The 16,408-nt window shown below is 43.4% G+C and overlaps 1 protein-coding gene across 1 annotated transcript in view; it reads left to right on the top strand.

The window, feature by feature from the left end:
- LOC126260711 (hemicentin-1-like) overlaps nucleotides 1-16,408 on the top strand; it is a 768,668-nt gene that overhangs the window by 408,167 nt on the left and 344,093 nt on the right. The gene's annotated exons all lie outside the window — the stretch shown is intronic.

The following is a 16,408-nucleotide window of genomic DNA, read 5'->3' as shown; positions in this document are numbered from 1 at the left end:
CAATACAGGATTCCACGTCATGCTAAGAGGAAACCCACTGTCTCTGTTGATTAAATTATCCGCCAACCTAATTTCAATCGCGTCTTTATAGACAACTACCACAATTTTATCAAATTTGATACCGTGTCCCTCATTTAAGCCGTGTTCTACTACTGCTGATTTTTCCTGCTGTTGTAACCTCGTATGGCGGCGATGTTCCACACACCTGTCATGAACTGTGCGAATCGAACGGCCAATGTAAGCCTTCCACAGTGACACGGATTTATGTATACACCGGGTTTCATAAGCCCCAAATCATCTTTCACAGAGCCGAGTAGTGCCCTAATCTTAGAAGGTGCACGGAACACATTCTTAAAGTTAAAATTCCTGAAAATTCATCCGATCTTAAACGAGATGCCTCCAGCATAAGGGAGAAAGGCCACCGATCTATGTTCCTCTTCATGCACCTCCAGAAATGGTCCAAACCCCATAGCCCGGCCGGCCGGAGTGGCCGTGCGGTTCTAGGCGCTGCAGTCTGGAACCGAGCGACCGCTACGGCCGCAGGTTCGAATCCTGCCTCGGGCATGGATGTGTGTGATGTCCTTAGGTTAGTTAGGTTTAATTAGTTCTAAGTTGTAGGTGACTGATGACCTCAGAAATTAAGTCGCATAGTGCTCAGAGCCATTTGAATCCATAGCCCGACGAATCTGTTTCTCGGAGTATCCATTTTCCTTAAAACAGCCATCAAATACTCAAGTTCTTGGGTTAAGCTGTCCGCGTCGGCATATGCTCCGCTTACCAAAGTCCTAAGGACGCGACTGCGTTGGTGTGGTGGATGACAACTCTTACATTGCAGATACCGACCTGCGTGCGTCGGCTTTCGGTGAACACTGTGTCCCAAAGTACCATCTGGTTTTTGTATAAACCATAACGTCTAAAAATGGAAGCATCCCATCACTTTCAAGCTCCATGGTAAATCTGATGCTGGGATGAAGACAGTTGAAGTGGTCCAAAAATCTATTAAGTGCATCACGTCCATGCGGTCAGACGAAAGAGGTATCATCCATATATTTTTGATTTTAGGTTCCGGCAGCAAACCCGAAGGAACTTTCAAGGCTTATTACGCCGGGGAAGCCTACTACTCACATCATACAGGTGCTCTTCGAACCATACAAGTATATTGCGATTGTGTGACATGTCGCACTATTCTGCTGGTACATACCATCGTGCCGAAGAAAGAAAGCCGCATGTAGGGGTGTACATGGTCTGGAAGCGTAGGTTCATACATGTATTGATCCATTTTATCTACCAGAACGAGAATGCCACGAAAAAACCGCCAGGATAACCGAGAGCGCTAAAGCGCTGTTCCCTGGACTCGGGCAGGCGCGCCGACCCCGGATCGAATCCGCCCGGCGGATTAACGACGATGGCCTGTGTGCCGGCCTGCCTGGATGTGGTTTTTAGACGGTTTTCCACATCCTAATAGGTGAATACCGGGCTGGTCCCCACGTCTCGCCTCAGTTACACGACTCGTAGACATATGTAACACATTCACATTGTTTCACGATTTACACTAGACGCAGACAGCTGGGGTACGCTAATTCCGTCCCGGGGGGGTATGGGGTGGCGGCAGGAAGGGCATCCGGCCACCCCTTAAAAATTAACCATTCCAAATCCGTACTTAACCCTGACGACCCTGCGCACAATGCAGGACAAAGGCAGTAGCAAGAGAAAGAAAAGAACGAGAATGCCACGAAAACATTCTCCAGATCTTAACGCTGTAGCCTCCAGCCCAGATTTCACCCCTCATTGCCGACGAACAGCAATAAGCATTTGGTGCGTAAATCAGGTGTCTGCTATGGAGGCACATACGCAACAAGGTTCGCTGTACTGCCGTCGAGGAGACGCTGTTGATTGCCCTTTGGTTCATCAGCGCAGTCAGTTGTTGAACAGTTGCACCTTTATTTGCTCTTACACATCTCCACAGCCGTTGTTCAACCCTGTCATCTAGGGCCCTTGGTGGACCAAAGTTGCGTCGATGCCGGTTTGGATAGCGCCATTTTGCAGTGCACGGTATCCTTTTACCACGGCAATACAGGTTAAAAACTTTGCTGCTTCAGAAATGCTTGCATCCTTGGCCTGAAATCCAATCGTCATGCACTTTATGACGTCAGGTAAATCGCTCTGTTCCCGCAGGGCCACGACTGCACTGTTTTCTGTGTTCCCCGATATGCTTTATATTCCCTCCACTGTTAGTGCTCCCAACTGAAGTTCGTGAGTTGTTGGACGTTGACCTCAGACGCAGGGGTGGTCACATTTGCGTGACTAGACCCTGTACGTACTCGCTCGACTTGACAGAGGACGGTGATACGGTGCATAATAAAATTACACCATAATGATGTGGTCTGTAGTATGGAGTTTACTGCACTCGCAGAAAGGATCATTTGAAGAACCCAGTTTCTCAGCCGCGCGGGGTAGCCGAGCGGTCTGGGGCGTCTTGTCACGGTCCGCGCGGCTCCCTCCTTCGGAAGTTCGAGTCCTCCCTCGGGCATGGATGTGTGTGTTGTCCTTAGCGTAAGATTAGGGACCGATGACCTCAGCAATTTGGTCCCATAAGACCTTACCACAATCGGACAACTTCCTCACGAAGGTTTTACAACGACTCACTCCATTTCTTATTTTGTTGAACCTTGTTGGAAGGCCAAAACTTCTAATCCGCATCGATTCACTGACAAGGGGAGGCCGCCAATTGTGAAATTCAGATTCAATTCATACTGCGCATGATAAACGCTTATGGCCAGAGGTGTAATATGGCAAAGCGCCAAGATGCACTTCTCAGCCGTTGTCGAGAAAATCGACAGTTAAAATCAACCGTTGCGGTGAAATACTCTCAACGATTAATAATTATCGACAGCGTCGTGGCGCAGCGGTAAGCGCTCGGGTTCGTAATCCAAAGGTCGCCGGATCGAATCTCGCGCCATGCAATTTTTTTTAGTATTTGTTTTTTGTTATTCAAATGTGTCTGTACACACACACACACACACACACACACATATATATATATATATATATATATATATATATATATATAATTCCTGGCAATCAGTTGGCACAATTATGCATATAATAAGTTGTTGAAGGTCGTTTGTCGTGGAAAAACTGGCGACTTCGAACATCATTATGTTTTCCACAAACAAAGTTGTATTTCACAAATGTTATTAATTGTCTTCATAATGTTAACCACGTATAGTTAACGGAAGACGTAGAAACGATATTCCGAAACGAATACGTATAGCGTAAGTCAAACGTTCGAATTGGAATAGAAACCCCACGAACACAAATTTGCTGTGGCAGGTATGAAATATAAGCTCCGTTACTCGCTCATTACACTTGAAGGACAGATGTTGAATGGGCCGAAACGAGCCGCCGCATAAAAGCGTAGTTGCATGCTAACTTCGAAAGAAGGTAGATGCAGTCCCTAGCGCTACTTATAACATCGTCGAAAATCAGTGCGGACGTGAGAGCTTTGGTACACCCTGTTAAACAAACGGAAAAATGGAGGCGGTACAATTGGAGAGCGATCCGCCTTCACCAAAATGCATAAGCAATTCATTAATAGTTTCTCTCTCTCTCTCTCTCTCTCTCTCTCTCTCTCTATATATATATATATATATATATATATATATATATATATATATATATATATATATAAAACTAATAATAAAGAAATGTTGCATGGCGCGGGATTCGATCCGGCGACCTTCTGATTACAAACCCGAGCGCTTACCGCTACGCCACGACGCTGTATAAAATTATGAACCGTAGAGAGCATTTCACCGCAACGGTTTCTTTTAACTGTCGATTTTCTCGACAACGGCTGAGAAGTGCATCTTGGTGCTTTGCCACGTTACACCTCTGGCCATGAGCTTTTATTATGCGCAGTATGAATTGAATCTGAATTTCACAATTGGCGGCCTCCCCTTGTGAGCTCTACATCAATATTTTTAGTACAGGCGCTCATTGTCTATACTGAGACGCAGTATGCTGCAGTAGCACGAGGGCGTACTGGAATGTATAACCTCTGAATGTTTTTTGTGAAAACTCTTACAGATTTTGAAATAAAACTACCATTATTATCTTTCTGCGTCTTTATTCTATATGATTACCTATTTATTTCTCAACATAGTCACTCTGGCGATGAAGACAATCTTCCAACGTGAGACCAGTTCATTGACACTGTCAGCGTAGAATGACTTTGTAGACGGACCCACCACCTTACCTCTTCTGGCACCGTTCTATCAATTTCAGTGTAAAGTTCAGGAAGGTGTTCTTTCAGTTCTGGAAGCAAGTCGGGACCATATGGAGAATGGTCGATGATAGCGAAATCAAGACGACTCACCGATGCACATTTCGCAGCGTGCGTGTGTGGTCGTGGCTTTCCATTTTCATGCGTGGACGAACTCTTCGGCACGTTTTCTGTGGTTGGAAACTTAATTGCAGGACGCTGGCTCTGACACCCGATATAGTTACATTACAACACCGCCATGTTACACGCTACAATTTGGAGCCGTCTTCCAGTAGACGGTTACAACTTGCGAAAGGGAAGCAGTAAAGTCGACCCAGTGAAATGGATGACATACAAACATCAAAAAAAGTTTGCCATTACCCCGGTTCCCAGAACTCCTGAAGACAGAAGTGCATTGTGAATATTGTATCACAGACTCAACCACTTTGACTGTTGAGAGATGTCACTAAACCCGCCAAATGATGTAAACAACCATTTATGAGAAGCGCCTATTAGACGGAGTGGGTCCGACAGCCCATCAGTTCCGGTCATTCCACCAGGAAGGAGGCACACGGCTCGTGTTGTCGTGTTCAACCATGCATAGACGGTCAGTACCGCGGTTACTTTGTGCCAGGAAGGGCTCTCAACAAGGGTGGAGTCTAGTCGTCTCGGAGTGTATCAAAGCGATGTTATTCGGACATGGAGGAGATAGAGAGAGACAGGAACTGTCGATGACATGTCTTGCTCAGGCCGCCCAAGGGCTACTGCTGCAGTGGATGACCTTTACCTGCGGCTTATGGCTCAAAGGAACCCTAACAGCAACGCCACCATGTTGAATAATGCCTTTCGTGTACCCACAGGGCGTCGTGTTACGACTCAACCTTCACGCAATAGGCTGCACGTTGCGCAACTTCACTCCTGACATCCATGGCGAGGTCCATCTTTGCAACAACGACACTATGCAGCGCGGAAAAGATGGGCCCCACAACATGCCGAATGGACCGCTCAGGATTGGTATCACATTGTCTTCACCGATGAGTGTCGCAACGACACAATCGTCGAAGACGTGTTTCGGGGCAGTTCGGTCAGCCTGAACACCTTAGACACACTGTCTAGCGAGTGCAGCAAGGTGTATGTTCCTTAGTGTTATGGGGTGGCATTATGTGGGGCCGACGCACGCCGCTGGTGGTCATGGAAGGCGCCATAACGGCTGTACGATACGTGAATGCCACCCTCCGACCGATAGCGCAACCATATCGGCAGCATATTGGCGAGGATTTCGTCTCAATGCACGACAATTCGCGCCCCCATAGTGCACATCTTTTGAATTACTTCCTTCAGGATAACGACATCGCTCGACTAGAGTGGCCAGCATGTTCTCCGGACATGAACCTTATCGAACATGCCTGGGTTAGATTGAAAAGGGCTGTTTATGGACGACGTGACGCACCGACTACTCTGAGGGATCTACGATGAATCGCCGCCTAAGAGTGGGACAGTGGGGATCAACAGTGCCTTGATGAACTTGTGGATAGTATGAGACGACAAATACAGGCTTGCATCAATGCTAGAGGACGTGCTGCTGGGTATTAAAGGTACCGCCGTGTATAGCAATCTAGACCACCACCTCTGAGGGTCTCGCTGTATGATGGTTCAACATGAAATGGTTGGTTTTCATAAGCAATATAAAGGGCGGAAATGATGTTTATGTTAATCTCTATTCCAATATTCTGTATAGGTCCCGGAACTCGCGGAACTGAGGTGACGCAAAAGTTTTTTTGATGTGTGTATATTCCTGATTTCTCAAACATTTCCAACTGTCTTCCTTTACTAATTTTATGCAGGATTTTCGAATTTTCATTCGTGTTAATAACGCTGAGTCTTTACCAACAAGGAGAAGCTTCAACACTCATTTCTTGCTTTTCTGCGCATGTTCCTTTAAGTGAAAATCAGAGAACCGAAATACTTATCCAAAATATTTTTTCTTGTAGTCTTCAAAAGTAATTTGATAGACTCCAGCTGTGCAGAATACCAACAGCCTTAATTCTTCTTAAAAATTTTACTGTCTAAGCAGGCTGTTTCGTTACTTCTCAGCGTCATCTTGAGATCCCCATGCAGAAAAGGAATGGAGACATCAAAACGTTGGCGCACATAGAATAATTACCATATATATTGAATTGGATACCGTACAACTATATTTTTACGATGTGCACACTTCAGATTCACGACAACAACTATGACGATGAGTGGTCAACAAAGATAGTCAGAGATGACAACACAAGATCAAATAAGAGATGAAAGGTATGCTTAGAGGGTGTAAATCGATAAAACCTAACGTCATCGAAGAGTAAAATAAGAAAGTGCGTGTCAGTACGGCAAAGAACAAGAAAATGAACGAACAATAGAGAGAAACTTTTAATGTCCTACTGAAATTGTCTTTGCGTCGGAATAATTTATTGCCCATATCAGTCATATATGTTTCTAGCATTTGTAGACTTAGAGAAAGCTTTGGACAATGTTGACTGGAATACTCTCTTTCAAATTCTGAAGGTGGCAGGGGTAAAATACAGGGAGCGAAAGGCTATTTACAATTTATTCAGAAACCAGATGGCAGTTATAAGAGTTGAGGGACTTGAAAGGGAAGCAGTTGTTGGGAAGGGAGTGAGACAGGGTTGTAGCCTCTCCCCTATGTTATTCAATCTGTATATTGGGCAAGCACTAAGGGAAACAAAAGAAAAATTCGGAGTAGGACTTAAAATCCATGGAGAAGAAATAAAAACTTTGAGGTTCGCCGATGACATTGTAATTCTGTCAGAGACAGCAAAGGACTTGGAAGAGCAGTTGAACGGAATGAACAGTGTCTTGAAAGAAGGATATAAGATGAACATCAACAAAAGCAAAACGAGGATAATGTAATGTAGTGGAATTAAATCGGGTGGTACCGAGGGTATTAGATTACGAAACGATACACTTAAAGTAGTAAAGGCTTTTTACTATTTGGGGAGCAAAATAACTGATGATGGTCGAAGTAGAGAAGATATGAATCGTAGATTGCCAATGGCAAGGAAAGCGTTTCTGAAGGAGAGAAGTTTGTTAACATCGAGTATAGATTTATGTGTCAGGAAGTCGTTTCTGAAAGTATTTGTAAGGAGTGTAGCCATATATGGAAGTGAAACATGGACGATAAATAGTTTTCACAAGAAGAGAATAGAAGTTTTCGAAATGTGGCGCTACAGGAGAATGCTGAAGATTAGATGGGTAAATCACATAACTAATGAGGAGGTATTGAATAGGACTGGGGAGAAGAGGAGTTTGTGGCACAACTTGACTAGAAAAAGGGAAGAAGAGAAATTTGTTAACATCGAGTATAGATTTAAGTGTCAGGAAGTCGTTTCTGAATGTATTTGTATGGAGTGTAGCCATGTATGGAAGTGAAACACGGACGATAAATAGTTTGGACAAGAAGAGAATTGAAGCTTTCGAAATGTGTTGCTACAGAAGAATACTGAAGATTAGATGGGTAGATCACATAACTAATGAGGAGGTATTGAATAGAATTTGGGAGAAGAGGAGTTTGTGGCACAACTTGACTAGAAGAAGAGATCGGTTGGTAGGACATGTTCTGAGGCGTGAAGGGATCACAAATCTAGTACTGGAGGGCAGCGTGGAAGGTACAAAATGTTGAGGAAGATCAAGAGATGAATACACTAAGCAGATTCTGAAGGATGCAAGTTGCAGGAGGTACAAGGGAGATGAAGAAGCTGACACAGAATAGAGTAGCATGGAGAGCTGCATCAAACCAGTCTCAGGACTGAAGACCACAACAACATCAGTCACCTCAGCTAGTATGAATGACATGAAATGTGATAAAATCTACACTTGTTGAACAAGAGTACGAGCAAGAAAATTAGATTCCCAGACAATGTCGTTACACGTGACAGAGTGATGGAGATACAAGGTACAACAAGAAACTGGCCAAATCCTGGGTGACTTAGCAATCTGTGGTACCTGAGATGACATTTTGTAGCATGTCAATAGGCATCGTCCAGTTTTTCTCATATTGAGGATGATGATGATTATTGATTGCCGCAGTGTCTCCTTCCCTCTCCCCAAATGCTACACAGTCGCTCTACACACATGCGTATTTGACCACTGCGCCGCGCGGGGTAGCCGTACCGTCTAAGGGCGCCTTGTCACGGCCCGTGCGGCTGCGCCCGTCGGAGGTTGGAGTTCTCCCTGGGGCATGGGTGTGTGTTGTCCATAGCGTAAGATTGTCCATTGCGGCGATATTGAGTTGCTAGCCTTCGAACTTGGTTCCAGGTGGTTGTCAGTATTTTTATTCATCGTTTTTGACATGTTTGACTGTTATCTGTGTTGTCCTAATGTTTTGGGCACTTAGTAAGTGCTATACTTACATCTTCTACAACGTTTCTTGCATTTTGTACTCTTTGTCGGCTTCAACTAATTTACCCTCCTATTCCACTTCCCAGAGACACATATTTCGCTCCAAAGTAGCACGTCACCGTCGTTGTCCCTAAGACCTTACAAAGTCTAAATTCCTCTCTCTTCTTTTGGTGTTTTTGTACTTCACATTTTATCTATCCACTTCATTCTTAACATCATTCGATGCCAGCATATTTAAAATGTTCCCAGTATCTTGTTGAGTGCATTTGCGATGGTCGTATTTCACTTCCATACAGTGTCCTGAACCAGACGAGCTATGAGATCAGTGATCAGTATTCAGCATTAGTTTCTGTAATAAAATTATTTCAAGAATGGCGTTTATGGAAATATCCTTTTTAGTTATATCGACCACTGCTTTTTCACGGGCAGTATTCCAAAATATTCGTTTTGGTATCTGTTCTCTTCTACTTCTATTTCTTTTTCCGAAAATCTCTTTAATTTTTGTTATTGCTTCTTTTATGAAGTAAATTGAATAACAGAGGCGTCAAGGTGGAATTTAGCCTGCGTCTTTCTCACGTTTCTGTAAATGCGGAGGATATGAAATCAAATGATGATTCGGCATTATACGCTAGGATACCTTCTTTAGAGTTGTTCAGCCAGCTGCACTTTGATGAACATGAGATAACGTAACTAGTCTGTCTCAGGACTGCAGCCAAAATCTTTAAACAAATCATGAATGTCTTATTCTGTCTAATATTAATGCTGATTTCCACTAAGTACACAAAATCTTGGCTTCTATCTTGTTTTATTGCAACCTGTTTTCCATTACTATCTCTTCACCTATCGGCTAGGGATAGTGACTTTAGGTAGTAAACAAAACATCCTGGGTCCCGTTTTAGAACATCGCTACTACTTAAATTTTGAATAAAAATCATCAGCAATGGCACCCGAAGACTTCCTTTGTGGAAGTCACCCTCGTTTGGCCAGTGGCCTTGTTAAATAGGGTAGAAGAGCGGACAGAGTTTGAGGGCACTCTCTTGCCATTGAGATGGGAAAATGCTCGCAAAAGGGGGAAGAATCAGCAATTATCAACAGCATGAAGATTCAGACTGCAATGGAAACCATTGCATTTAGACCAATAATGTGTATCCACAGCACATGTCTCTTGTTACTGAAGAAGGGTCATGATAATCTCTTCACTGGCAAAATATTCCGGACTGGTCTAGCATTTGGATGTCCGGGAGGGGAGTGCCAAAGAAGATGGCCGTGTGAAAAAGGCTGAATAGCCGAGGAAAGGGTAACGTTCAACGAGACGGAGCGTGGACTGTCAAAAGTTTAAACGTGGTAGGAAGGCTACAAAATATGAAAAGGGAAATGCTAAGTCTCAAGCGAGATATAGTGGGTGTCAGCGGTGTGAAACTGAAAGAAGACAAGGATTTTGGGTCAGACGAGTATAAGGTAATATCAACAGCACCAGAATGGTATAAAGCGGGTAGGATTCGTTATGAGTAGGCAAGTGGCGCAGAGGATGATTACTATGAACAGCTGAATGACAGGGCAGTTTTCATCAGAATCGACAGCGAACCAACACCGACCACAATAGGTCAGGTATACATACCAACGTCGCAAGGAGAAGAAGTAAGGGCAGGAGAAGTATATAAGGTTACTGACGGGGTAATTCAATGCGTAAAGGGATATGAAAATTCAATAATCATGGAGGATTTATATGCAGTTACTGGGGAAAGCGGAGAAGAAAGGGACATAAGAGAATATGGGCTTCGTAGTAGGAATGAGAGAGGGAAAACTCCAATACAGTTCTGGGACAAAGTTCCATATAAATAGTGAATACTCTATTCAAGAATCACAAGAGCAGGAGATATACACGGAAAAGGCAGGGATATGCGGGAAGATTCCAGTTATATTACGTAATAGTCAGGCAGAAATCCGCAAACAGATATTGGATCGTAAGGCAATCCAGGAGCAGATACATAGTCAGATCACAAATTAGTAATGACGAAGAGTAGGATGACGTTTAAGAGAATAATTAGGAAGAATCATTGTCGAAAGAATTGAGATACCGAAGTATTAAGGAATAGAGTGGTACGCTTGAAGTTCACTGAAGCTATAGATACTGTGTTAATGAGTAGCCCAGTAGGCAGTTCAGTTGAAGACGGATGGGTAACTCGAACTAGGGCAATCACAGGAGTTAGAGAGAAAAACATGGTATAAGGAAGGTACATGCAAGGAAGCCATGGGTAACAGAAGAAATACTTCAGTTATTGACGAAAGAAGGAAATACAAAAACATTCAGCGACATTCAGGAAAAGAAAAATACAAGTCAATTGGGAATTAAAGAAACAGCAAGTGCAAGGAAGCTAAAAAGAATCGCTGTATGAAGAATGTGAAGAAATCGAAAAATAAATGGTTGTCGGAATGACTGACTCAGCTTATAGAGAAGTTAAAACATCCTACAGTGAAATTAGAAGCGATGGCGATAACATTAAGAACGCAATGGTAATTCCACATTCATAGGATTTGTCGACAGGGAAAAAAAGCGTTAGATAGTGTCAAATGGAGCAAGACGTTCGAAGTTATGAGAAAAACAAGGGTAAACTAAAGGGGTTTAACATAGGCCTTGATTTGAGAAAAGAATATCTGAGAATGTATGTTTGGAGCACAGCATTCTTTCGTAGTGAAAAATGGACTGTGGGAAATACTGACAAGAAGATGGGGCATGATGACAGGACATCTGTTACATCAGTGGATTACTTCCAAGGTACTAGAGGAAGGTGTAGAGAGTTAAAACTGTAGAGGAAGACAGACATTGGAATATATCTAGCAAATAATTGAGGTATAGTATGCAAATGCTACTCGAGACGAAAATGTTGGCACACACACACACACACACCGCAAAGCACGGGGTGGTGAACTGAACTTAATCGTAATCCGCGCAAGCGCGAAAGAGAGTACGGCGTAGGATGTTATCTCATTTTATTTGTCCTAAATCTGTTCACGCAATCTTTCAACTCGGTTTGCAGTAACCCAGAGTTGGGCCATCATTGCTTTTTACTCATTCGTTAGCATAGAACTTATTACTAAGCGACTCGTACAATCACCCATATGCATGATTGCATATTAAAACATGACTGTAGATGCACAGTATTCCAAACGAGCGAGAGAACTTTATAAGTGCTGGTTATCATCGTTTTCAGGTAACACACAAGCACAGAAACCGGACAGGAACGCACTTTACCGTTAAACAGGTTCTTAAGACTGCGAGAGAGTTCATCCCACAAACTTGTGTCATCAGCCGGCCGGTGTGGCCGTGCGGTTAAAGGCGCTTCAGTCTGGAACCGCGTGACCGCTACGGTCGCAGGTTCGAATCCTGCCTCGGGCATGGATGTGTGTCATGTCCTATGGTTAGTTAGGTTTAAGTAGTTCTAAGTTCTAGGGGACTGATGACCACAGATGTTAAGTCCCATAGTGCTCAGAGCCATTTGTGTCATCAATGTAAAGGACTCAGCCTTTGTTATTATTATTATTTTCGATTATTCCCATTTAAAGAGAGCGTTTGAACTTGAATTCCTTAATGATGATTGATTATGTTTTTTCTGAGCCCAAATTTTCTTCATGTGTTCACTGTGTTGTTTCTTTCGCTCCGCTGTCCATTTGCATCCTGGTCTCTTCTGTGTTGTGGTGTCAAATTTATGTATTTTGATGATGTTCCTGAATTCAGTTCTATTTTCTGCATCGTATACTGTTATGTGTGCTTGTCTGAGGTCCTCTTCAATTTCTTTTATCCATTTTGTTTTTCCCCTGCCTTAGTTGATGACATTAAGAATTCGCTTTGCATTTCTGTTTTCATTCATCCTGTGGATATGTCCGTAGAACTGCATTCTTCTTTTCCTTATTGTATCCGTAATCTTGTCTGTGTATTTATATAATTCTGATGTTGGTCTCTTCTTCCAGATTCCTTGCTCTTGTACCCGACCAAAAATTTTCCTGAGAAACGCTTACTTTCCATGTTAGAGCTCATTTTATTACTTCTCTTCAAATCACATTAATCATGGAATGGGAACACACAGCAACAGAACGTACCAGCGTGACTTTAAACACTTTGTTACAGGAAATGTTCAAAATGTCCTCCGTTAGCGAGGATACATGCATCCACCCTCCGTCGCATGGAATCCCTGCAGAATGGCGTATTGTATCACAGCCGCCCACAATACGAGCACGAAGAGTCTCTACATTTGGTACCGGGGTTGCGTAGACAAGAGCTTTCAAATGCCCCATAAATGAAAGTCAAGAGGGTTGAGGTCAGGAGAGCGTGGAGGCCATGGAATTGGTCCGCCTCTACCAATCCATCGGTCACCGAATCTGTTGTTGAGAAGCGTACGAACACTTCGACTGAAATGTGCAGGAGCTCCATCGTGCATGAACCACATGTTGTGTCGTACTTGTAAAGGCACATGTTCTAGCAGCACAGGTTGGGTATCCCGTATGAATTCACGATAACGTGCTCCATTGAGCGTAGGTGGAAGAACATGGGGCCTAATCAAGACATCACCAACAATGCCTGCCCAAACGTTCACAGAAAATCTGTGTTGATGACGTGATTGCACAATTGCCTGCGGATTCTCGTCAGCCCACACATGTTGATTGTGAAAATTTACAATTTGATCACGTTGGAATGAAGCCTCATCCGTAAAGATAACATTTGCACTGAAATAAGGATTGACACATTGTTGGATGAACCATTCGCAGAAGTGTACCCGTGGAGGCCAATCAGCTGCTGATAGTGCCTGCACACGCTGTACATGGTACGGAAACAACTGGTTCTCCCGTAGCACTCTCCACACAGTGACGTGGTCAACGTTACCTTGTACAACACCAACTTCTCTGACGCTGACATTAGGGTTATCGTCAACTGGACGAAGAATTGCCTCGTCCATTGCAGGTGACCTCGTCGTTCTAGGTCTTCCCCAGGCGCGAGTCATAGGCTGGAATGTTCCGTGCTCCCTAAGACGCCGATCAATTGCTTCGAACGTCTTCCTGTCGGGACACCTTCGTTCTGGAAATCTGTCTCGATACAAACGTACCGCGCCACGGCTATTGCCCCGTGCTAATCCATACATCAAATGGTAATCTGCCAACTCCGCATTTGTAAACATTGCACTGACTACAAAACCACGTTCGTGATGAACACTAACCTGTTGATGCTACATACTGATGTGCTTGATGCTAGTACTGTAGAGCAATGCCAACACAAGCACCGAAGTCAACATTACCTTCCTTCAATTGGGCCAACTGGCTGTGAATCGAGGAAGTACAGTACATACTGACGAAACTAAAATGAGCTCGAACATGAAAATTAAGCGTTTCCGGACACATGTCCACATAACATCTTCTGTTTATTTGTGTGTGAGGAATGTTTCCTGAACGTTTGGCAGCACCTTTTTGTAGCACCCTATATATATATATATATATATATATATATATATATATATATATATATATATATATATTCTTGGAGTATTTATCGTGGCATGAGTACGTAATTTTTTTTAAGCCGCATAACTTTGATTCAAATGGTTCAAATGGCTCTGAGCACTATGGGACTCAACATCTTAGGTCATAAGTCCCCTAGAACTTAGAACTACGTAAACCTAACTAACCTAAGGACATCACACACACCCATGCCCGAGGCAGGATTCGAACCTGCGACCGTAGCAGTCCGGCGGTTCCGGACTGCAGCGCCAGAACCGCTAGACCACCGCGGCCGGCCATAACTTTGAACAGAACAGTTGAGCCTTTGACATCTTTATCTTCCGTCATCGTCGGGAATAAAAACCACTGACTGCAGAGGCTGGCACAGTGCTCCGATTGTTGCAGCGTGATAGCAGTGTCTGAAGCCTTCCACTGAAGTATGCCTAGAAGAGACGCGTGCGCGGGTCGGCGAGTTGGGCGGCCCATAGCAGCTCTTTCTTTCGGCAGCACCGAGTGACATAAGATGGCGAGGGGCCGACGCCATGTTTGAAACTATCGTTTCCGCTTCCCCGTCTCTGATTTCGCTCGATATCGAAAACCCACCATAATGCTTTACGAAGTTTGTACACTAGGTGTCCGGAAAACTGCTGCTGTACATTCTAGTAGTCTTGGTGGCCTCTTTTGTAGTGGAGTCCCCATTAATGACGATTGAGGGATGTCTGTATTCTTTACAAATTGCTTTTTATGTCCGTTTTTCTTGCACTTTTCTGCTGCGGTTGTCTCCTTGAAGCTCCTTTTGTTTAATATTTTTTGTGTGCTCAGCACAACGGTCAACAACAGTATGATTAGTTTGACCTACATAGATGCTGCCGCATTCGCAGGGGCTTGCATTACTTAGGACCTCTCTGGAAGGCGGCGGATGCTGCCATTACAACTATGTATATTGAGCACTGTCGCAGCCCGGAAATCATTGGTTTTTGCCCTTGATGAAGATGCTGGAGAAAGCTTTTGAAAGCTCGAGTGTTAAAAACCTAGACATTATTTATCTGTTCTGTTTTGTTGCTCATGTGTGAAGTTGATGTTTCAAAAGTTATTCTGATCTTTTATGTAGGTACTTATAATTCCTGAAGCACTGATGTGTATGTTATTTCGATTCTTTTGTACAGCCTGTATTACTACAAATGTTATCTCTATTATTATGTTTTAATGATGTTTTCTGTATCTTTGTAATTGTATTCTCATGTTATAAAATTGTAGTCATCACCAGTTCATCATATTATTATCTTGTAAGTTACATTTCACTGCACACGTTTCTGTTTGTCATAGTATATGGATAATATGTGAGAAGTAGGGACTCTTAGTGTTTGCACGTGTGTTAATAATTTAGCAAGGAACTGGATAACAGCATTGCTGGTTCTAAGGACAATTCCAAAAACTTTGTGAGTGCACAAGTGGTGGTTATGGACTTGCTATATTACCCGAAAGACTCTTCAATGGTGGTTGTGCACCTGCACAGTCACATCAGATGGCTGCTGGCCATCTCTACAAGGACTACAGTGAGTCTGCATCTTTGATGACCCACCAATACCATTATTTCTACAAGGACTACAGTGGGTCTGCACCCCTGGTGGCCCACCAATACCACAATCTCTACCAGGACTACAGTGGGTCTGCACCTCTGGTGGCCCACCAATACCATACTCTCTACCAGGACTACAGTGGGTCTCCTCTGTGATGACCTACCTACCAATATTCTTCAAAACTTCGAATGACTCTGCTGTGGGTTTGCTCTGTTGTGGCCCATTACCAGTCTGCATGTCAAGAGTCAGCACTGTCTTTCCGTTAGAAGGACAACACTACTTCTTCAAGACAGCATGGAACTCCACGACTTCCGTGTGTATTCTCTTTTACTGCTCAGACTTTGAGAAAAAAAACAACAACACTGCAATTTTACTGTGATGAATGATCAGGACTGTCTTTATGGACTGTGAGAAAATTTTAGCTTTTGACCAACATTGTATCAACAAGTGTGTGCATTTGATATCTTTGTTATTGTAATTATGAAAAATTTTATCAAATCATTATTGGCCACTGCCCAAAACAATTTGTAAAATATTTTGTGGGGAGCATGGGGGCTATGTAAGTAGGCTGTTTATGTTTTCTTATTGGCAACGTTACGTAGCGCTCTGTATGAAAATCACTGGCTGTGCTGTGTGCAGTCTGTGGCTAGTTTGCATTGTTGTCTGCCATTGT

This window comes from Schistocerca nitens, chromosome 5, assembly GCF_023898315.1.
Source record: "Schistocerca nitens isolate TAMUIC-IGC-003100 chromosome 5, iqSchNite1.1, whole genome shotgun sequence".
NCBI lineage: Eukaryota > Metazoa > Arthropoda > Insecta > Orthoptera > Acrididae > Schistocerca > Schistocerca nitens.
This window is presented reverse-complemented; position numbering and strand designations above follow the sequence as displayed.